Raw genomic sequence first — 25,757 nt, forward strand, 5'->3', positions numbered from 1 at the left:
GCTGTAGGGTTCCCTGATACGCCGAATGCGATGGTGTGAATTTCGTTAAAAGGCTAAGAGTATCCCAAGTTGGAACAAAACTCCAATTTTAGCTTAAATAGCGAGGTGTTTTGTAGGTGGCAACCTCCCTCATTCACGCATAAATTGGGTTGATGGAACAGTTGATGGTATTAAGATGAAGCTTACAGTGTGTGTTGAAGAAACCAAAGGTGCTATGCCTATATTGCTGCTAATACTGCTACAACTATTGCTACTGCGCGATCTAAGGTTATTTAGGTGAAGCTTTTAAGGAATATTTAGGTGGACGTTGAACTAAATCAAAACAGACTATGAGCATGTGTTCTTCCAAAAAGTTTGACAAAGCAATATTTAAAGAACAACTTGTGTTATTAAGTCAGACCTTTAAGGGTAAGTTGTGGGGGATATTGAACTAGCGAAAAGCCACATTGTGTATACTTTTAATATTACTACAGCTACTAAAACTAATGACGAACAGGATATTAAAGTGAAAATTTCGGGAACGTTAGGAGGAGTTTCAATTAAACGAAAAAACTGTATGTATGCAGTTTTTCAAAAGGGCATAGAAGCAATATTATTGGCAACACCACTCTACAATATCCATAAATATAATTGAAACTTGAAAGAGCTAATTTGATTCGAAATTAAAAGTTCTGGTGCTCTTTTTAAGAGTAAAAAGAATTTTGAAGGCAAGCAGCCCTTCTCTCAAGCCCATTCATTTTCCTAACGCATTCAGTCAAAATTTTGATAAAGCCATTGTGTTTAGCACAGTAGAACGGTCCAGAAACTATATCTTTAGGGATATTGGGCATGCCCCCCCCCCGCAACTATGAAACTCGACCATTATGCTTTAAAAGTAAGTGTTACCCTAAACTAAATCAAAAGCCTTGTGCTTAATGTTGCGAATAAGCCACCAGAAATATATCGAGAACGACTAGGGGTATTAAATTGAAACTTTTGAGGCTACTACTATTACTACTTATACTCTTATAATTTAAATGAATACAAATGGTGTAAGCGTATTCAGGTTGTCAAAGAGCAAATATAGAATCTTTTGAGGATGATATTAAGTTTATTTTTCAGGTCAACTTCAGGAGCTATAAAATCAAATTAAAAAGTACTGTTTATGCCAGGATTAAAAGTGTTGAAAAAGTTTCTCCACCGTACAATTAGCAACCCAAACTATAAATTCTTATAAAAAAAAAGGAAAAGATATACAAAATTAAAAATATGAAAAAAATATGTCTATAAAACAAACAGAAGCTAATTTAAGAAAATTTTTACACAGAACAAGTTTTTCAAAGAAAACCAAAGAGATCCTTTAAGCCAAAAATGAGCAGAAATAGAGTCAATTAATCTTCCAGGCGTATAACTACCACAAATCGCTATCAATAAGTAAATGAAACTCAAAACGAGCTGAAATTACAATAACTAGCCCGTCAAACTAAAAACAAGCAAAAATTAACATGAAAAGGGCTGACAGCCCCCATGTATTCTCAAGAACAGAACATAATATGCGCTTAATAGTCAGTAATTCTTTAATAGCCACACAATCACATGCCAAGTACCGGGTTTATGCTTCAAAATCAGCTACATAGTTTTTTTTTCCTAACTGACATATTGACATTTCTGACCATTAAAATGATCTACAAAAGGTCACAACTTTAAGGTAGAACCAGTATTTTTCCCAAGGTGGTTGCATCAAACCTACAGTAACGCCATGGCATCAAGAAGAGGCTCACATTGTCTATGGTAAGAAGATAAATGACATATGGAGACTATGTGTAGCCTTTATTTTCCACAAAATGGGCTTAGATTCCATCAAAATTTATATAAGGGTATCTTGAAGGAAGGCTGGCTCCCAAGTGATGTGTGGTGCTAGAAACTGCCTGATCTGCGCAGAATCACTCTTGGTCAGTCACTGTAAATAGAGACTACACAGTCAAAAAGGTCACTGGAGGAGGTCCGGTTGTTAGCCCAAAACTGAGAGCTGTGGAGGTCAACATCTGTTGCCTTATGTGCTTCAAGGCGTGGGAAGACCCAAGTAAAAAATAATTGATGTCAAAGAATTTGTTAGCTCATTTGATTAAACTCGGAGGTTTATTTTAGAACATAGAAGCTTACAATCAGACCGTAGCAGAGATTTGGCCCAAGGTACTTAGATTCCCTTTTTCTATCAGCTTAGACTAACAGTTTGATGAATATAGGAAAGTAAATATTAGTGCAAAAATTATTGGATATACAGTGGGAAAACATTCATTTTTTGAAAATGAAACAAACAAACATTCATTATCAAAGGGGCCTTTGATAACATTTCTCATGCATCTGCACTGCTTGCTTTAATTCATGCTGGATTGCCCCTAGCTGTCATTCGAGTCCTTCGCTCTTGGTATTCTGGATTAAAGATCCGTATTTGTCCGAGTTAGTCTTCATCTCAGTCCAAATTAATTCGAGTGGGTAGAGGAATTAGACAAGGAGGAATTATTTCTCCTTATATATTCAATTCATGTTTAGCTACTGCCCTTAATTCTCTTTCCTGCTCTTTTGTTTCATTATCTCGAAATCTGTCTTACATTGCATATGCTGATGACATTATCCTTCTAAGCCGGTCTAAGTCTAGTCTTGTTTCTAATTTTAACATTTTAATTAATTGTTTAAAAGGTTTGGGCCTTTCTATCAGTTTTGAAAAATGTCAATTTTTTGTTCTAAATTGTTTAGAGGATAGTGTCAAGGCGACTCAATAGTCGTCGCCAATAGTCGCTTATTTGGGATTACCTTATGCTGCTTCGAAAAGAGATTTTAAACCAGTCCTGGTTCAGCATGTTCAGATGAAACTACGCAAGGCATTTGGTCTTTTAATTCGTTTTCGGGGTCTTTACCGTTGGGACGTCCTTGGTCGTATGTATAGCGCTGTTGCTCTGCTTCACGTATTGTTCCCGTCCCTCCTCTTCCGTGATTTCACACCTTCTGATCTATCGCCCATTAAAGTTTCTTATTTTAAATTTTGTCAATTTTTACTTGGTTTCCCCCTTTCTTTTAGTAACACTGAGAATGATTTAAAGCTTAAAGTGAAGGATCCTGTAGTCTGTAAAAGAAAAAATATAAAACATTTGAAGATAAGGAAAAAATTAGCCTTTTAGGGCAAATTTTTTCCGTTTTTAGCAACAGTTCTGGCTCTTGATGATTTATAGGCTAAATCATTTAGTAAGTGTTTTTGTATCTTTTTTTGTTTCTCTTTTTAAGTGTTTGATCAATATTTGATATGTTTTGATTGTAAGTGTTATCATTTGTCTTTTCTTTATATTGTATTGTAGCCTACTCCTCATTGTTTGAGGGAAATGAAGAAAATAAATAAATACCCAAAAGTTCCGCCGATTGTAGTTGGTTAAATAAAATGATGAAAAACAAGAGAAGTTCTAGTTGCCTTTTTAAGTAACCAAAAAATAGGAGGGCAACTAGGCCTCCTCCCCCGCTCTTTTTTTCTCAAAATCATTCAATCAAAACTATGAGACAGCCAATTAGCCAAAAAAATAAATATAAAAATTTCATTTAACTATTCATCTGCGGAGAGCCAAAATCAAAACATGCATTGATTCAAAAACTTTCAGAAATTAAATACAAAAAACAAGTTTTTTTTAACGGAAAGTAAGGAGCGACATTGAAACTTAAAAAGAACAAAAATTACTTCGTAAATGAAAGGGACTGCTTCCTCATCAATGCCTCGCTCTTTACGCTGAAGTTTTTTACTATTTTAAAAAGTAGAGTTAAGAGAAAAAGTCAAACTTTAGCGTAAAGAGCGGGGCGTTGATGAGGAAGCAGCCACTTTCATTTATGAAGTAATTTTTGTTCGTTTTAAGTTTTAAGGGCGCTCCTTACTTTCCGTTAATAAAACTTGTTTTTTTTTATTTAATAAAAATCAAGTTTGTGGCGTAAAAAGAGGCCGTTTTCGAAAAAAAACTAATACGGAAGTTTTCGAAGAAATCAGATGATAAAAATAAAACCGGTTCGTACGTTTAATTTAGATAACCCAGGTGTTTCGAACTATATCTCATCCATGTTTTTATTTATTTCTACCATCTTGAAATAGAGCTTTTCAGAAATTAGAGTGACAATTTGTTTTTTATTTAAAAAAACCAATTTCGTGGAAGATATTGAGCAATGTTTAAGATAGGAAAATAGTATTAAATCAAAATGGAGTAGATTCCTCTTAAAATCAGTTGAACAAAATCCAGAAAACTCGACTTAGATTTAATTGACCTAATTCATTTGATTGACCTCGAGTTCAAAACTTGAGCACCTAAAGCAGGCCCCTGGAGCAGCAAAAGAAACATAAATCTTTTTGATAAATCTAATTGTAAGGAATCCTATAAAATATGGGATTGGAAGGGTAAAGGCCCAAGACTCCCTATACCCCTTACCTGACGATCTATTGATACACCTCCGAAGACCAAACCTTACTTTGTATAGTAAATAAATCAATATACCAAACCTTATGTATAGTAAATAAAACAAATCTTACTTTGTATTAAATAAAAAAAAAACAAGTTTTTTTAAATGAAAGTAAGGAGCGACCATAAAACTTAAAACGAACAGAAATTACTCCGTATATGAAAGGGGCTCTTTACGCTAAAGTCTGACTCTTCCTCTTAACTCTACTTCTTAAAACAGTAAAAAACTTTAGCGTAAAGAGTGGGGCGTTGAGGAGGAAAATCCCCTTTCATATACGGAATAATTTCTGTTCGTTTTAAGTTTTAATGTCGCGCCTTACTTTCATTTAAAAAAATTTGTTTTTTTATTTAATTTCTGGACATTTTTTAGTTAATGCATGTTTTGATCTTGACTCTCCGCGCATAAATAATTAAAACGAAATTTGCATATTAATTTTTTTTTCGCTAAATGGATTTCTCATAGTTTTAATCGGAAGATTTTGAGAAAAAAGGAGCGAGGGAGGAAGCCTAGTTGCACTCCAATTTTTTGATTACTTAAAAAGGCAACTAGAACTTTGAATTTTTTACGAACATTTTCATTAGTAAAGAATATACGTAATTAAACGAACTTACGTAACGAACTTCTATATTCGTATGTTTTATTGCGTATATGAGGGGGTTCACCCCTCGTCGATACCTCGCTCTTTACACTAAAGCTTAAATTCTGTCCCAATTCCTTAAGAATGACCCTTGAATCACAAAGGCCGTAGAATAAATAGTAGAAAATTACTAAAAATACTTTAGTGTAAAGAGCGAGGTATTACGAAGAGGCAAACCCCTCATATGCGTAATAATTTCTGCTTGTTTTAAGTTTTAATGCTGCTCCTCACTTTCAGTAGAAAAAAACTTTCCATATTTATTTTTTCATTGTTTTTTTAAATAATGCTACAAAATCCTGTGCCCCCTTCATTGAAAGTCTCTTCCCAATTGAAAAGTTTTCCATGGAAAGATCTTCCCACGTAGGCCCTCCCTCCACCTCAACTCTCCCTCCCAAACCAAAAAAATCTCCCAGAAAAGGCACTTACTATATGTGAACACAGGTCCAAGTTTGTAGCTTGCAACCCCTCCCACGGGGACTTCAGGGGAGTAAGTCGTCCCCAAAGACATGGTTATTATGTTTTTCGACTATGGTGAATAAAATGGCTATCTCAGAATTTTGATCTGGTGACTCTGGGGAAAAATGAGCGTGGGAGGGGGCCTAGGTGCCCTTCAATTTTTTGGTCACTTAAAAAGGGCACTAGAACTTTTAATCTCCGTTAGAATGAGCCCTCTCGTCCTATTCTAGGACTACTAGATCGATATGATCACCCCTGGAAAAAACAACAACAAAAAAACAAACAAAAAAACAAATAAACACGCATCCGAGATTTGTCTTCTGACAAAAATGCAAAATTCCACTTTTTTGTAGACAGGAGCTTGAAACCTCTACAATAATGTTCTCTGATAACCTAACCTAAATCTGATGGTGTGATTTCCGTTAAGATTGTATGACTTTTAGGGGGTGTTTTCAACTATTTTCTAAAATGAACTAAATTTTCATAGGCTCGTAACTTTTGATAGGTAAGACTAATCTTGATGAAAGTTATATATTTAAAATCAGCAATAAAATGCAATTTTTTTGACGTAACTATTGGTATCAAAATTCCTTACTACAGTTTGTTACCACCAACTGCATGATAGTAAAGAAATCAATCCATTACAAATTATTTGCTTCGATCCGAGTCAAGTTCAATAAACTTAAAGTACTGTAATGTATTAATTTATGGTCTGTTTTTCAAGGTTGTCAAATAAATTTCATACCTCGTCTCGTCTTAAAAAAATGTTCAACATCAGATCGAAAATTCAAAACTTTATAATTAATACTATTGCTTTACATACATAAATAAACAGAATGTCATTTTGCTTCCACAAATATCTATTTTTGGTATTAAACTATCAGATATATGGTTTTCATTTCCTATTGTTTTTCCCATACACAACACGCAAAAAAATCAAACGGTATTTGAATAATTCTGTGCGAACTTACACTTCAACCAGAACGGGGAAATTCAACTATTTGAAATTATATTTTTAATTATGATGATAATCAAGTCTTTAAGATCTAACGGTTGTACCTACAGTTGAGTTGAGATGACTTAACCGCTGTAACCTTAACGTCGTAAATAAATGCTAGATATTAATAATTAAATTGGCATTATCGTGTCTAGGTAGAGGAACCAAGAGTTAGCGGATCGTCTGTAAGAATAGGCTAGCGATTACGAATTTGATAAAAATATAAGCAGTAAGAAGTCCAGGCATATACAGTGTACATCACTCTATACGCTATATATATATATTAAATAAAAAAAAACAAGTTTTTTGAAATGAAAGTAAGGAGCGACATTAAAACTTAAAACGAACAGAAATTACTCCGTATATGAAAGGGGCTTTTCCTCCTCGACACCCCGCTCCTTACGCTAAAGTTTTTTATTGTTTTAAAAAGTAGAGTTGCGAGAAAGAATCAAACTTTAGCGCAAGGAGCGGGGTGTCGAGGAGGAAAAGCCCCTTTCATATACGGAGTAATTTCTGTTCGTTTTAAGTTTTAATGTTGCTCCTTACTTTCATTTCAAAAAACTTGTTTTTTTTTATTTAATTTCTGAAAGTTTTTGAATTAATGCATGTCTGATTTTGGCTCTCCGTACATAAATTATTAAAATGAAAATTGCATATTAATTATTTTTTTGGCTAAATGGCTTTCTCTTAGTTTTGATCAGACGATTTTGAGAAATAAGGGGTGGGGAAGGAGGCTTAGTTGCCCTCCAATTTTTCGGTTACTTAAAAAGGCAACTAGATCTTTTAATTTTTAACGACAACGTTTTTATTAGTAAACAAAATACGTAACTTAAGAATTAACTTACGTAACAAACTTTTATATTCTTATATTTTTGATTATATATATATGAGAGGGTTGGTCCCCTCGTTAATACCTTGCTCTTCACACTAAATCTTGTTTTGTCCCAATTCTTTAAGAATGACCCCTGAATCAGAAAGGCCGTAGAATAAATAGTTGAAATTACTTAATTTTTTTTTAGCATAAAGAGCGAAGTATTTGTCTCCTCCTAAATACCTCACTCTTTATGCTAAAATATTCTTAGAACCCCTCATATGCGTAATAATCTCTGTTTGTTTTAAGTTTTAATGCTTCTCCTTACTTTCAATTGAAAAAACTTTTTCATGTTTATATTTTCATTGTTTTTTTATAGTAATGCTAGAAAGTCCTGCGCCCTTTTCATTGAATTTCTCTTCCCCCAAGAAATATTCCTCCAAGGTAAGATCCTCCCATATAGCCCCCTCCCCTGAACCCCACACCCAAACCAAAAAATCCTCTTGATAACGTCGATACACTTCCCACTAACTATTACTGTATGTAAACATTGGTCAAAGTTTGTAACTTGCAGCCCTCCCCCAGGGACTGTGGGGGGTAAGTCATCCCGAAAGACATAGTTATTATGGTTTTCGACTATGCGGAACAAAATGGCTATCTCGAAATTTTGATCCGTTGACTTTGGGAAAAAACGAGCGTGGGAAGGGGCCTAGGTGCCCTCCAATTTTTTGGTCACTTAAAAAGGGAACTAGAACTTTTTATTTTCGTTAGAATGAGCCCTCTTGCAACACTCTAGGACCACTTGGTCGATACGATGACCCCTGGGAAAAAAAACAACAAAAAAAACAACAAATAAACACGCACCCGTGATTTGTCTTCTGGCAAAAAATACGAAATTCCACATTTTTGTAGATTGGACCTTGAAATTTTTTCTAAAGGGTTCTCTGATACTCTGAATGCGATGGTGCGATTTTTTCCCCTATTTTCCAAAATAAGGCAAATTTCTCAGGCTCGTAACTTTTGATGACAAAGACTAAATTTGATGAAACGTATATATTTAAAATCAGCATAAAAATCCGATTCTTTTGATATTTCTTTTAGCATCGAAATTACGTCTTTTAGAGTTTCGTTTACTATTGAGCCGGGTCGCTCCTTACTACAGTTCGTTACCACGAACTGTTTGATTCCCATATTCGGTTAAGTTTCACTCTAATTGTTATGGGAATATTCCAACCCGCTTGGAAGTGCTTCAAGGTGGTGTTCTTTCACCGTATCTTTTCAGTATTTGTATCGCAGTGTGTTATACAAAATTATGCCCTTTCTTTTTTGTAATTTGGTAAATGTCTTTGTATTGCATGTGCGGATGATATACTTCTAGATCTAGCCGTTCTAGATTTAGCCTCTCGAATTCCGTATCATCTATTTCAAAACATTTCAAAACTGTTGGTCTGTCATTGAATATTGATAAGTGTGAGTAACTAGTCTTTAATGCAAAGTCTATGCCCATTTGAAATCCGCGTTCTAACTTCTCCATCCATTATGTCTCTGATTTGCGGCGGTCAAGCATTCATATTTATTGGAATCTACTAGCTTTCAGGATCAATATTGTACGGCATATTAAAGAAAACTAAAAGCGGGTTTTATTTGTCGTCATTTGTGTCCCGGTATCCCAGTCTGTAATTTTTCTTTGAGTGTCCAGGTCGTCATTTATATTCCCTGTGTCCCGGTGTCCCGGTCGTCATTTGTGTCCCGGTCTGTAATTTCTATTCGAACAATCCCTGTGTCCCGGTCGTCATTTATATATCCCGCCTGTGCCCCCGGCGTCCCCGTTGTAGTTGTGTCCCTGTGTCCCGGTCGTCATTTATATTCCCTGTGTCCCGGTCGTGATTTGTGTCCGGGTGTCCCAGTCTGTAATTTCTCTTTGAGGTTCCCGGTCGTCACTTATATTCCCCCTGTCTCGGTCGTCATTTGTGTCCCGGTCTGTAATTTCTCTGCCATTGTAGGTTCTTCAGTCATTTTACAATTAAACATTTTTCCGTGAACGCATGTCTTAAATACCATTAATGACGTCACCGTCATAGCAAAAATGACGACAACTAACTTCATGACGTCAGTCGACACACAAACATGACGTCACCTGATCCACAGATCAACACACAGACAACTTATTTTTATATATATAGATATATATATATATATATATATATATATATATATATATATATATATATATATATATATATATATATATATATATATATATATATATATATATATATATATATATATATATATATATATATATATATATATAAATATTTATATATATATATATATATATATATATATATATATATATATATATATATATATATATATATATATATATATATATATATAGATATATATATATATATATATATATATATATATATATATATATATATATATATATATCTTCTATATATATAAAAATAAGTTGTCTGTCTGTCTGTGGATGGATCAGGTGACGTCACCTGAAAAAACTGGATCAGGTGACGTCAAAACTGAAAAAACTAAAAAAAGGCAAAAACTACAAAAAAAAACTAAAAACTAATAAAAAAAATAAAAAAGCTAAAAAACTAAAAAAACTAAAAACAGGCAAAAACTACAAAAAAAACTAAAAACTAATAAAAAAGCTAAAAAACTAAAAAAACTAAAAAAAGGCAAAAACTACAAAAAAAACTAAAAACTAATAAAAAAAATAAAAAAGCTAAAAAACTAAAAAAAATAAAAAAAATAAAAAAAGGTAAAAAACTAAAAAAACTAAAAACTAAAAAAAACTAAAAAAAAGGAAAAAACTGAAAAATAAGCTAAAATAAAGGTAAAAACCAATAAAAAACTAAAAAAAACTGAAAAAACTAAAAAAAGCAAAAACTACAAAAAAAACTAAAAACTAATAAAAAAAAGTAAAAAAGCTAAAAAACTAAAAAAAACTAAAAAAACTAAAAAAAGGTAAAAAACTAAAAAAAATAAAAAATAAAAAAAAAATAAAAAAAAGGAAAAAACTGAAAAATAAGCTAAAATAAAGGTAAAAACCAATAAAAAACTAAAAAGAAAAAAAGGAAAAAACTAAAAAAAATTTTCATCTAAAAAACTAAAAAAAACTAAAAAAGGTAAAAACTAAAAGAACTAAAAAAGAAAAAAATAAATGACGACACTCAAAGAGAAAGCGACCAGGACAAAAGGAATGTTCGATTAGCAATCAACAAAGCACCGGGACACAGGGAGTATAAATGACGACCAGGACATAAGTAAAAAAAAAACTAACAAAACTAAAAAGAAGGTAAAAACTACAAAAAAACTAAAAAGAAAAAAAAACTAAAAACTAATAAAAAAAACTAAAAAATCTAAAAATCTAAATAAACTAAAAAAGAAAAAAAAAGGAAAAAAATAAAGGAGAAAAACAAAACTTAAAAAAAAGGCAAAAACTACAAAAAAAACTAAAAACTAATAAAAAAAAGTAAAAAAGCTAAAAAACTAAAAAAACTAAAAAAACTAAAAAAAAGGTAAAAAACTAAAAAAAATAAAAAATAAAAAAAAAAACTAAAAAAAAGGAAAAAACTGAAAAATAAGCTAAAATAAAGGTAAAAACCAATAAAAAACTAAAAAGAAAAAAAAGGAAAAAACTAAAAAAAATTTTCATCTAAAAAACTAAAAAAAGGTAAAAACTAAAAGAACTAAAAAAGAAAAAAATAAATGACGACACTCAAAGAGAAAGCGACCAGGACAAAAGGAATGTTCGATTAGCAATCAACAAAGCACCGGGACACAGGGAGTATAAATGACGACCAGGACATAAGTAAAAAAAAAAACTAACAAAACCAAAAAGAAGGTAAAAACTACAAAAAAACTAAAAAGAAAAAAAAACTAAAAACTAATAAAAAAACTAAAAAATCTAAAAATCTAAATAAACTAAAAAAGAAAAAAAAAGGAAAAAAATAAAGGAGAAAAACAAAACTAAAAAACGAATGTATATACAGACCGGGACACCGGGATACAAATGACGACCGGGACACAGGGAATATAAATGACGACCGGGACACAGGGACACAACTACAACGGGGACACCGGGGGAAACAGGGGGATATAAATGACGACCGGGACACCGGGACAGGGAATGGTCGATTAGCAATCACCATCAACAAAGCTCAAGGGCAATCATTAGAATCATGAGGTATAGATCTGAATACAGATTGTTTTCCCATGGACCATTATATGTTGCATGTTCAAGAGTCGGTAAACCTGACAATCTATTTATATGCAAAGACAATGGGACAGCAAAGAATGTTGTATATTCGCAAGTTTTACGTAGTTAAAACCATATATATATATATATATATATATATATATATATATATATATATATATATATATATATATATATATATATATATATATATATATATATATATATATCTATCTATATTCACAGGTGGGACACAGGGACACAACTACAATGGCGCGTAACTATTATGGCGCGTAACGACTTACGCGCGCGGGGGGGCATGGGGGGGGCGCGAAGCGCCCCCACCAACTAGGTGTTGGGGTGGCGCGAAGCGCCACCCCAACAGCTAGTATATATATATATATATATATATACATATATATATATATATATATATATATATTTATATATATATATATATATATATATATATATATATATATATATATATATATATATATATATATATATATATATATATATATATATATATATATATATATATATATATATATATATATATATATATATATATATATATATATATATGTGTGTGTGTGTATTTATATAAATATATATATATATATATTTATATATATATATATATATAATATATATATATATATTTATATATATATATATATATATATATATATATATATATATATATATATATATATATATATATATATATATATATATATATATATATATATATGTATATATATATGTATATATATATATATATATATATATATATATATATATATATATATATATATATATATATATATATATATATATATATATATATATATATATATATATATATATATATATATATATATATATATATATATATATATATATATATATATATATATAATACCCTTTATAAACTAACGAATGAAATAATAGGCAAGAAACCGATTCAAGATGGACCTGTAAGAAATCCTGATGGCGTTCTCATCACCGAGCGATCGGCTATTGATGAAACATGGGCCAACCATTTTGAAAAGCTTTTGAATAGACCAACGCCTGATGAGCTTCTAGATGTACCCTCTATAGCTTTCCTCAAGCTTGACATCAATACAGAAACCCCGACTCTTGACGAATTACTAACAGCCACAAAGAAATTAAAAAACGGCAAGGCACCAGGCGAAGACCGTGTCACGGCGGAGTTGATAAAGGTATCAATCAGTTCATGCATATCTATACGGCTGTCCTTGTTCCGAAAAAATTGGATGACACAAAAAGTACCAACAGATTGGAGGCGCAGCACACTCATAAAACTCTTCAAAAAAGGCGATAAGACAATACCTGGGAATTGGAGAGGTATTAGTCTCTCATCCATACCTGGCAAACTTCTTTCACTAATAATCCTTCACAGAATACAGAGTCCACATGACAAGTACTTGAGAGAAGAGCAACATGGTTTTTGACTAGGAAGTTCATGTACCGATTTGATCTTCACACTAAGGGTGTTAATTGATGATAGCCGAGAATGGCAAAACAAATTTTACATGGCATTTATAGACTTTGAAAAGGCCTTTGACTGGCTGCATCGGGAGACTCTATGGAAACTACTAACCTTTTATGGGATCCCTGAGAAGTTAATAGCCCTCATAATGGCTCTATACGAAGAATCTGAATGCTGTGTTAAAACAACAGAAGGAAGGAAAAGATACTTTCGTGTCCTTTCTGGTGTTAAACAAGGCTGTGTCTTGTCACTTTTCCTGTTTGCGCTAGCCATTGACCATCTGCTCCGTAACACTGGCACCAGAAGCATACAATTAAACGTAGAACACCAAATTAATGATCTAGACTTTGCCGACGATATCCCGCTTATTGAGTCCTGTAAACAAAGACTACAAGAATTTCTAGAAGGTGTACGTGACAGAGGCTGACTTATGGGACTAAGAATCAACGCTGATAAAACAAAAAGTATGGCAGTAACGGATTCACCTTTACACCTGAGATGCGATAACCAGGACATTGAGCAGGTTCTAGAATTTAAATATCTTGGGAGCACAGTGTTAAATACAGTGTTAATCAACTGAAAAAGATACATCATGCCGCATTGGGCAGGCCTCCGGCACATTTAACAGACTAAAACCGATATGGAGGTAGCAGAATTTCTCCCTCCGACTCAAGCTTCGTCTATTCAATAGCAACGTCATCCCCGTCCTGTTATATGCTTCCGAAACCTGGCATCTGAATAACACGCGAGAAAGGCGAATTCTAGCTTTCGAGAATACATGTCTTCGGAGAATCCTAAACATCATTGGTCACAAAAAATCTCTAATGAGAAGGTGAGACGGATAACCGGACAACCCATAGTGACAGATGTCATTAGGACACGTCGGTGGAAATACTTGGGGCATGTACTTCGTATGGACGATTCCCGGATCCCAAAAGCGACGTTCCAGAGGCAACCAGAAGGAAGAAGAAGAAGAGGCAGGCCACGCAATACACTGCGGTGCACCTATCAGAGGGACCTGCGAAACATAAATGCTTCCCTTCAACCGGCATGGGAAGATGTCCTTGCTGCGGCGCACATGAGGGATGACTGGCGGCTTCTCGTTGATACCCTGGGCGCCTCTGGAGGCACAGGAGGATCTAAGGTCTAAGGTAATATATATATATATATATATATATATATATATATATATATATATATATATATATATATATATATATATATATATATATATGTAACGAATAAATTGGGTTACAGCGGCTTGTGTTCCCAAAAAACACGTAGAGAATTTTAGCTCTAACTTAACATAACATTGAGCCCTAAAAACTAATTTGCACTTAAGCTGTACTGCATACATAAACGTATGAATTGTTTTATGGGACGGAGTGGGTTGTGCTTCAAAAAATAGTAAAAAAATTGGTGATGTTATATGTAAAATTTAAGAAATTGTAGGGTAGACCATGAAAGTCTATGTGGGGGCTTGAAAACGAAAACAAAATCAACATTACATTTTGTGAATTTTAACTATAAAAATGTATTTAAAAAATGCTTATTTGAAATAAATAGAGTAGAATGTAGTTGTTTTTCTCACTAACCACGGCTAAATAAACGATATGCATTGCACAGGCCTTTTTAAAAGCAAAGTTGGTATTGGATTGTTCAGTAGCAGAGTAGCAGAGCATCTTTCTTTAAGTATTACGAATTAAGCATTTTAACAGTTGCTCATTTTTTCTTTAGGCCATGGGAATCCGGGACGTTTTGACAGTTTTCTCACGACCAGACCCTGAAATAGAGGACTGTCCCATATTTTCTCGGTCGTACTTTCAGCACATCATTGTTTTCACCCACAATTTCAGGGAGATAATTGAAAATTTATTCAAAGGGGTCTAATTCTTTCAAAAAGTAGGTTTTTAACCCAGGGTATATGAATCCATCCATCTACCTCCGAAAAGCAAAAACACAATTTTTCGGTTATACAATTCTGGGATTGAAAAAGTCTGGGGATGTGGAATGAATTCGTATAAGTTATTACAGGTATTGCAAGTTCCTTCTGTATAGACCTCGTTCAGAAGGAATACAAGACTTATTCGACTTTGTTTTGCTTCTGATGTTGCCGAGGTGGTGCTTACTTCCTACCACCTGGTGTGGACCTTGGAACGCCAATTAGGCCGCAAGGTGTCACCGCACTTGGTACAATTCTGCCATGCTTGGCACAGTCTCTAAAATCCCTGGTACGCTACACATGGTGAACATTATTTCTGAGAGAGCGATCCTTCGGATATTGCTGCTGTTTTTAACAGGGTTGCCTATGAGCCAAAAGTGCCAAACATAAAAAGAGGGTTACGAGCCTGAAAAAATTGGTGTAATTTTCGTAAAAGGGGAGAAACACCCCGAAAACGTCAACCTATCTTAAAGAAAATCATACAAACCTGTGAAGTTTGAATTAAGAATAGAGGATCCACAGAGATGGATCCACAGAGATGGAGATCCTCGATTAGTAACTGCAGGACGTACAGGTCAGCCGAGATTGGTAACACTGACCATCGCCTCGTTGTAGCTAATATGCGACTGAGGCTCCAAGCCCAGCGCTCGCAACCTAGACCGACCAAGATTGATGTCTCTCGTCTCTCCGATCAAGAGATACGGTCCAAGTATGCCATTGATGTCTCGAACCGCTTCGACGCACTCCTGCCATTTGAAAGTTCTGAGGACGCATGGATCTCGTTTAAGAAGAATGTCCTGGAGTCAGCGACCGCAAATATTGGAAGGGCGAAGCGTGCTAAGAAAGCGTGGGTTCAGTTCGATACGCTTGACGTCATTGAGCAGAGACGCAAGGCAAGGCTTCTGGGCGACATGCCGACCTACAGGCACCTCAATGGTGTCCGCAACAAGCTGATACAGCGAGACAAGAAACTGTTTGTGGAAAGGAAGGCAAACGAGCTGGAGGGCGCAGCCATGAAAGGGGACGTCGGGAGCCTCTACAAGCACCTCCGTGACCTCACAAGCGACAAAGCCCCCTCAGTTGCATCTGTTGTCTCTGCGGACGGCCAGCCACTTAGTGACGAGGCCGCTCAGGTCAGTCGATGGAAAGACCACTTCTCAAGTCTCCTCAATGCCGATGCTGTAGCACAGACTGACCAGGAACTCGCACGCCTAGCTGCCAGCACTCAGGAAGAGCCGTCAAACGAACCAGAGACTTCCTTCACGACAGCAGAAATCCACTCTGCTTTGAAACGTCTAAAGAATAACAAAGCGGCAGGCGTATGCGGAGTACCCGCTGAGCTCCTGAAGTATGCTGGACCGGCGATGTTACTTTGGCTGCAAATGCTGTTTTCTGTGGTGTGGCGCACAGAACGGGTCCCGAAGGACTGGCGACTTGGCATAATCCTGCCCCTTTGGAAGAGAAAGGGGAGCAAGAGCATCTGCTCTAATTACAGAGGTATAACCCTTCTCTCAGTCCCTGGAAAGCTCTTTGCCATGACCCTGCTAGACAGATGCACGAGTATCCTCCGAAGAAAAAGGAGAGTTCAGCAGGCCGGATTTATGCCAGGGAGGTCCACTGTCGAACAAATCTTCACTATGCGCCAGTTAATTGAGAAAACTAGAGAATTCAGGAGGAACGCATACGTGGCCTTCGTAGACTTCAAAGCTGCTTTTGACTCCGTCGATCGCAACTCTGTTTGGCTAATACTTAGATCGACGGGTCTACCTGATAAATACTGCAAGCTTTTTGAAAAGCTGTACGAAGAGACCGAGAGTTGCGTCCAAGTCAACGGAAAACGGAGCACGACATTCAATATCAAAACTGGCGTTCGCCAAGGGTGTGCCGCCGCCCCGGAATTGTTCAATTGTGTGATAGACTATGTGATGACAAGAACTACAAATCGCCTGCCCTTTGGTCTGCAGTTTGGAGATCGCATTCTGACGGATGCGGACTTCGCAGACGATCTTGCTCTCGTTGCCGACTCAATCGACCAGCTGACCGACGCTCTGGAAGTCCTGAAGGAAGAGGCAGCAAAAGTGGGGCTGAAAATCAACTGGCTCAAAACTAAGATTATGGCAATTGAACCCCCAGGTCCAGTCTCGCACCCTGATACCATAACTGTCTGCGGAACACTTGTTGAAGTCGATAAAAACTTCACTTACCTCGGCTCTGTGCTGTCCAATGATGGCTCTGTAGACGAAGAGGTATGCAGCCGAATATTGAAAGCCTCTTCCATCGTCGGTAGACTCAACAGTCTATGGAGAATGCCGCACATCTCAAGGCGTACGAAAATGCGAATCTATAACGCATCCGTAAGCTCCGTCCTGCTCTACGCGGCGGAAACCTGGCCCCTCAAATCAACCATCCTTAAAATGATAGACGTCTGTCAGACGAAACAGCTTCGCCGGATCGAGGGATTCCGGTGGGATGATTGTGTAAGCAACGCAAGGTTGCTTACTCTCACCTCCCAGGTGCCATTCTCCGTCCTGATAGCGCAGAGGTCTCTCAGATGGTTCGGACACCTCCTACGAATGCCGACATCAACGCCAGCCCGAATAGTGTACGACTTCGACCCAAAAGCCCATGGCTGGTCTCGCCCGAGGGGCAGACCTCGGACAAGGTGGAAAGACAGCCTCGACAAATTCTTGGTGATGGCCAACATTGCTGTCGACGAGGCGCCTCATTTAGTAGCAGACCGGTCCGCCTGGAGAAGTCAAGTTGCAAAGCTCTCTACGCCGCACCCCATGCGGCAGGAGCCTTAAGTCAAGTAAGTCAAGTAAGTCAAGTAGCAGGATAGGTTTTAGTAGAAGAGAGATAGAGCTTGTAAAAAATACTCATGGGTAATAAATCTTTCGGGAATAAGAGAAAAGTAAGGGAAGTAGAGAGGGTATTAAACAAATAATACAAGATAATAATATTAATAGTAAACTATTATACTATAGAAAATCATGAATTATTATACTATAGTAAATAGTACACATAATAGTAAACAAAAAAAATCGTCAAGCTCATCCATGTTATTTGACTCTAATATAATTCTAAATTAATCATGTTTTGATTTTGGTTCTCCGCACATCAATGCTTAAAACGAAATTTGTATATTAATTTTTTTTTTGGCTAAATGGCTATTTCTTTGTTTTGATCGGACGATTTTGAGAAAAAAAGAATGGGGAAGGAGGCCTAGTTGCCCTTCAATCTTTTGGCTACTTAAAAAGGCAAATATAACTTTTAATTTTTACGAACCTTTTTATTAGAAAAAATATACGTAACTTACGAATTAATTTATGCAACGGACTTCTAAATTCGTATATTTTTATTATAATAACAAAAGAAACCACCAATGCAACAGCACAAACACATAAATAAACATACATCATAAAAAAAAGAAGACAGAAGGAGAAAAGGAAGACTGTTTTCCTAGTTTAGTAATTAATATAGATCAGTACTTGAATGAGGCCTTAACCCTACTTATCCATCCTATTAGATTGGTCAAACAGCATAGCCATATACAATCAACCATAAAGAATAATCCGTGGACAGGCAGTCGTGTCGTAAGTAAATATAATTTGTCATTTACCAAATGACGACTTAAAATTAAAAAACAATAAAAATAATAAAATTAAAAACAATAAAAAAGACAAATAATTCAGATTCGACAACCCAACACAAGGGCTCATCAGGAGAATACACACTTGCCTATAGTGTTCCGGCCCTTTCCTTTCAAACACTTAATCAATTATAAAGTTATCAATGCTAAAAATTACAGATAGCCTCACAAATTGTGTAATCATCAGGATGTGATAAAGGTGGTCATTGTTTTAAATTAATTACCAAGTTTTAGATAATGGTTATCAACAAAATTTGAATGAGTGCTAGAGGGTGGAATTGGCTAGATGAGGTCTGCCTTGTTTCTTTTGACTTTTCTGGATTTAGAATTAGGCAGTCCTAGACACCATTTTTTTAGAAAACCCAGCCTCTCATTTTTATTTGCCATCTTACAGCACATTTGCCATTTTATTTGCCATTTTGTTACAGCACAATTCATGATGCTGCCTGTACAGCCAGGAATGATCACACTCGTGAAATTTTTGTTGGTAGGTGCTGTCAAACAGTTCGTGGTAACGAACTGTAGTAAGGAGCGAACCGGCTCAATAGTAAACGAAACTCTAAAAAAACGGAATTTTGATGCTAGGAGATACATCAAAAGAATCAGATTTTTATGCTGATTTTAAATATACAAGTGTCATCAAATTTAGCCTTTGTTATCAAAAGTTATGAGCCTGAGGAAATTTGCCTTATTTTGGACAATAGGGGGAAACAACCCCTAAAAGTCATAAAAAAAGATTTCAAGCTCCTATCTACAAAAATGTGGAATTTCGTATTTTTTGCCAGAAGACAGATCACGGGTGCGTGTTCATTTGTTTTTTTTTTGTTGTTGTTTTTTTTCCTTTTCCCCTGGGGTCATCGACCAAATGATCCTAGAATATTGCAAGAGGGCTCATTCTAACGGAAATGAAAAGTTATAGAGCCCTTTTTAAGTAACCAAAAAAAATTGGAGGGCACCTAGGCCCCCTCCCACGCTCATTTTTTCCCAAAGTCAACGGATAAAAATTTTAAGATAGCCATTTTGTTCCGCATAGTCGAAAACCAGAAAACCATCTCTTTGGGGATTACTTACTCCCCCAGAGTCCCTGGGGGAGGGGCTGCAAGTTACAAACTTTGACCATTGTTTACATACAGTAATGGTTATTGGTAAGTGTACAGACGTTTTCAGGAGAAATATTTCATGGGGGAAGAGAAATTCGATAAAAAGGGCGCAGGATTTTCTAGCATTACTAAAAAAAAAACAATGAAAAAATAAACATGAAAAAGTTTTTTCAATTGAAAGTAAGGAGTAACATTACAACTTAAAACGAGCAGAGGTTATACTTTAGCATAAAGAGTGAGGTATTTAGGAGGAGGCAAATACCTCGCTCATATACCCCCACACATACATAATGAAAATATAAGAATATAAAAGTTTGTTTCGTAAGTTAATTCTTAAGTTACGTATATTTTTACTAACAAAAACGTTCTTTAAAAATTAAAAGTTCTAGTTGCCTTTTAAAGTACCCGAAAAACTGGAGGGCAACTAGGCCTCCTTCCCCACCCCTTATTTCTTAAAATCGTCTGATCGAAACTAAGAGAAAGCCATTTAGCCAAAAAAAAAGAATTAATATGCAAATTTTATTTTATTAATTTATGTGCGGAGAGTTAAAATCAAACATGCATTAATTCAAAAACGTTCAGAAACGAAACAAACAAAAAAACTAGTTTTTTAACTGAAAGTAAGGAGCGACATTGAAACTTAAAACAAACAAAAATTACTCCGTATATGAAATGAGTTGTCCCCTCCGCAATCCCTCGCTCCTTACTCTAAAGTTTGACTCTTTACCACAATTTTACTTTTTAAAACAGTTGAAAACCTTAGTGTAAAGAGCGAGGCGTTGAGGAGGGGACAACTCATTTCATATGCAGAGTAATTTCTGTTCGTTTTAAGTTTTAATATCGCTCCTTACTTTCAGTTAAAAAAACTAGTTTTTTTCTATTTAATCATGAAAGTAAAGTGTTTTATTTTTGAAGCTAAGTTTTATTAGTGTTTAATTTCGTATATGGTTGTTGTTTTTTATTCACTCCACGAGTGAATGTGTGATTCTACAAAATATGGGTTATAAATCACATGGCTTAAGAACCTTCTTTTGAGTCGATGGGTCCTTGGACGGTTCATGGTGAACTTCCTCAGTATTCGTCTCTTCAACAAGATATATATTTAATTTCATCTGTTTCATTGACATTTACTTTGCTGGCTATAATTTTCTTGTTAATCAACTCATCGACAAATCATTACGTAAAATAGAATATTGCATGCAAACCACGTTCTCCATAATTGGCTAGTAGTAAGATTCCTTTTATCAGACATTAAAGAAATTTAATTCATCAGTTTTAACATGGTGAAGTTTTACAATGAGAAAACAAAAATATATCGTTAACCATGTTCCGAAAGAGGCGTCAAAGAAGACGTATTCCAGTGGTTTTTTATCGTGTATTTCGAGTGATGACGATATAGAAACTTGTAGCAGTCAGAAACAGGTACCTTTTTGGCAAATTTTTAGTTTAAGTTTGGGATTGACCCAACTAATCCGGGTGAAAACTCGGTGAAGTTTTTGACAATTTATGCATCGTATTTTTGTATACTGGCGTCATCGGCCAGTATACTGGCCGACTGGCCAGTATCAACTGACCAAGTTGATACTGGCCAACTACATCGGCCAGTATCAACTGGCCAGTATACTGGCCAACTTCAACTGACGTCATCGGCCCAGCCTGGCAAGAGACTCTGTAGGACTTAAGACAGGCGTGTACAAAGAATTTTTATGAAGTGAAGATCGTATTCTGTGGGAGAGGAACTTAAATATGAAAAAGACGACGATTTTCAAGAAATTTCCAAGCCTAACAGAGCGAGGTGTTGAGGAGGTGGCAACCCCCTTCATATACCTAATAATTTCTGTTCGTTATAAACTTCAATCTTACTCCTTGCTTTCAATTGTAAAAAGCTTGTTTTTTAATTTAATTTCTGATTGTTTTTAAATAATGCCACCTCCACCGAGAAACCCCATCGCCACGAAATTTCCTCTAGACAATTCAATCCTGGTGAAAATTAGCTCCGACAATTACTCTTAGCCCCTCCGAACGTAAAATTGAGACAGAATAGAGAAAACAAGACATACAAAATGAGTTTAGTATTACAATTCTGGCAAAATCCCGCAGTGTACAATTTCCACTGACAAGTCACTCTTTGGAAACCTCCCTCCCCATGGAAAATTCCCCCTTGGAAAGTCTCCCAGCAGAAAATTTGCCCCCACCCACCTGAAAATACATGCATGCTTCCCAATAACAAATACATTGCTTAAACAATGAACAAATTTTATAACTTGAATACCTTTCCCCTGGGGCTATGGGGGTCAGGTTATACCCAAAGGTCTAGTTATTGGGGGTTCAACTATGATAGTAATATCCCTTTTTACATTTTAAGCGGTTCCCTATCCCCTGGTTCACAGAAGAAAGATAACTGATGTGTGTTTATATGTTTGTTTTTTTTGTCCCGGGGGTGATCATATCGATCCAGTGGTCCTAGAATATCGGAAGAGGGCTCTTTCAAACCGAAATTAAAAGTTACAATCCGTTTTTAAATGACTAAAAAGTTGTAGGGCAACTAACCCCCTCCATTCAAAATTTTGATATAGCCATGTTGTTCATCGTAGGTATTATCCCTGTATGTAGTTTAAGCTTTTCCCTAGCCTCAACTCTTTTCTTCATAAGCTTAAGAACATGAAGAAGGTATAACGGTGATTCTGCCAATGCTGCCATCTACATAATCAAAGGCACGGATGGCATTCTTATTAAGTAGAGTTATAGATGGTGACATGTTTTCTTTTCCAACAACATTTTTAGCTTCTAACCATTTTTACATTGATGTTATGAAATTTATGTTTGATATAGGAATCGAAACTGAGACCCATTTTTTCCTATAGTAAAAGAACGACACGTCATTCGACTGATATAACAAGTCATTGATGATATTGTGTTCTTCGAAATACATTCTAGGCGATCAATGTGTTGATTTTGGGACGCTGGCCAACTTGTGTCAAGTGTCACTGCATTGTTACAAGTTACTTGCGCAATCGATTTCTCAATTGGATATCTGTTTCCGGGCACCTTTTTTACCATTATTCCAAGAATATGCATACCACGGTGATTTAAGATGCTTACTCGACAGATATATTCTTTTGATGGTTAATGAATATTATTTCAATCTCCACAAATTGTAATGACTGCAACCTGGCAGGTATCACTTTCGTGATATAATGGACCTGAGAACATCCATTTTCCTTTACCAGGCATATGCACAAGTTTGGGTCCCCATATTCTCTTCCAGGGCCCTATGTTCCCCTCCAGGGCAATATATATATATATATATATATATATATATATATATATATATATATATATATATATATATATATATATATATATATATATATATATATATATATATATATATATATATATATATATATATATATATATATATATATATATATATTCATATATATGTATATATATATATATATATATATATATATATATATATATATATATATATATATATACATATATATATATATTATACATATATATATATATATATATATATATATATATATATATATATATATATATATATATATATATATATATATATATATATATATATATATATATACCGTTTTAAGTTCTTTTTTCGTGTTCTGGGGGGGGGGTGGAGTTGTCACAGCAGAGTAAAATAAATGCTAAACAAGAAGATTTACTAGCTTATTTGAAATAAAGAGTTCTGAACATACTAAATTTTCCTGGTTATGACTAACGCCCAATTGACGCATTGGCCGGCCAGTACTATTGGGCAGAGATGGGGGTCGGTGCTATTATCGTATAATTAGAAAAAGGTAGTGGATTTCGACCGATTTTTTTTTATGTGCAACTCATCCAGAAGATGGCGCCAGCTTTCCTTAGGTAATTTTCGGTTGTCCAGTCATTGGGGGCTTATCGCTCAGCTAAGTTTGACCGTGGTGCAGAGCAGCACGTTTATTTGTTGTCAATACTTGTCAATACACACCTGATGCACCAATATTCGAAATGTATGGTGAGTTCAAGACAGAGCAATTTTTACCAAAACAACTAAAAGGAAAACAATTAACCATACATTTTTTTTTGTTCACTTGCATGGGTAGAAGATTCAATTGAATAAAACCATGGTCTCCAATCAGTGTTGCAGCTAAGGGTGGAGTTGGTTGTAGAATGGTAGGGAAGGGGGACGTTCCAAAGTGTCGGTGCCGCGTGCTGACACCTTGGGAAATTTACCATGAAAATTTAGCTTTTTTGTCGCCAATATTTTGGGAAATTTACCTACTTACCTTAGAAATTTAGCTTATGTGTCCACATTTGTCGTGAAACTGGATTTTGATGACATATTCTTTAAATACTTCCTCCAAACCTAAAACTCTAGCTGCACCCCCTTTATCCAGAGGGTTCAACATGGATTTGCTTGTAAGACACGATATCATATGAATGATCAGGAATTCTGGATCAGGAGACCTTGAATTGAAGCAGTGTTGAGTTTGGATTTTAAACAGTTTATTTACGAAGGATTAAATAAAAATACAAGTTTTCTTCAACTGAAAGTAAGGTGCACCATCAAAGCTTAAAACGAACAGAAACCATTACTTATATGAAGGGGTCTGCCCTCTCCTCAATACCTCGCGCTTTACGCTAATTTTTTTAGAACATTCAAAAAAGCTTATTACTCTTATAAATGGCCCGTGTGTTTCAGGAATTGTTCATAAGCAATTGGGACAAAAGTCAGTTTTATTAGTAATAGATAATTTCTGTTTGTTTGAAGTTTTGATGTTGCTCCTTACTTTCAGCTGAAAAAATCTTGCCTTTTTTGTTTAATTTATGATCGTTTTTAAATATTGCTGGGGAATCTGGCTCCCCCTCCATGGCCTCCTACCCTTGGGCAATCTCTCTATGGAAAGTTATTCCCACGTAAAAAAAACGCCCCCCTCTCGCCAGGAAAATTCCTCTCAGACAACTCTATTCTAGCCAAAAAATCCCTTGAAAATTTCTCATGAATGATTCCAGGGAAATCCCCTCCTCCACGGAAATTTTCACATTAATAGCCCGCCGCCTGGTAGAAAATTGCTCCAGCAGAAAACTCCCTCTGGAGAATTTATTTCTCGGTAGAAATTTCGATTCGGACAATTCCCCTCATTTTCACATGTAAAATCGAGTCGGCATTAATTTCATAGTCTGCTGTGACCATGGTCATTCAAGCTCCAAAACATATCCTTGTCAAAGGCCTAAGAAATGCGCATTGTGCAAATCACAGGATCTTCCATGTTACAGCTTCAAATGTCCCGTCGCCCAAGAACTTTTAAATAAAGTTTAGTCAGCATAATGGTTCTAGCCCTATGTCTCTTATGCCTTATTATACTGGCAAAGTGGTTTACAAAGGCCAAGTCCTCTCTGAACTTTTAACTACAAATGAAATAATTTTTCTGTAAGACCATTTTTTACCTGATGAAAGGAAAAATCCACTCAGCATTTCACAGAATTCTTCTCTGTTATTTCACCAAGCTAAAACGAACAAGTGCCGTGGCCGACCTTCTGGTGGATTGGCTGTCATTTCACGATTTCCCCTCAATCTCCTTCAGTCGAATGACTATTTCATTGCTGCTGAATTTTTGGACCTAATCTGTATAAACGTTTACCTGCCAACTAATTACTGCTCTTCGCAATAAGAGAATAAGTTCATAAATGCTTGCAAAAGGCTAGCGAGTTCTGTGAAGAGAGTTTCAAAGCGCCCAGATGCTCGAGTTTTGACCGCAGGAGACTTTAATTGTGACTCAACAGACAGAGTACCGCCAAGAACCTAACTCCTTCTGAATTTCCTCTCCCCTTCTTACTCAATTGCTTCCAAAACAGAACCTTTCACGTTTATAGGTGTCCTGTCAGCGACTTCTAACCTTGATCATTTATCGCATCTTTCCTCGGTGAAACTG

This window comes from Artemia franciscana, chromosome 8 (genome assembly GCF_032884065.1).
Source record: "Artemia franciscana chromosome 8, ASM3288406v1, whole genome shotgun sequence".
Lineage (NCBI taxonomy): Eukaryota > Metazoa > Arthropoda > Branchiopoda > Anostraca > Artemiidae > Artemia > Artemia franciscana.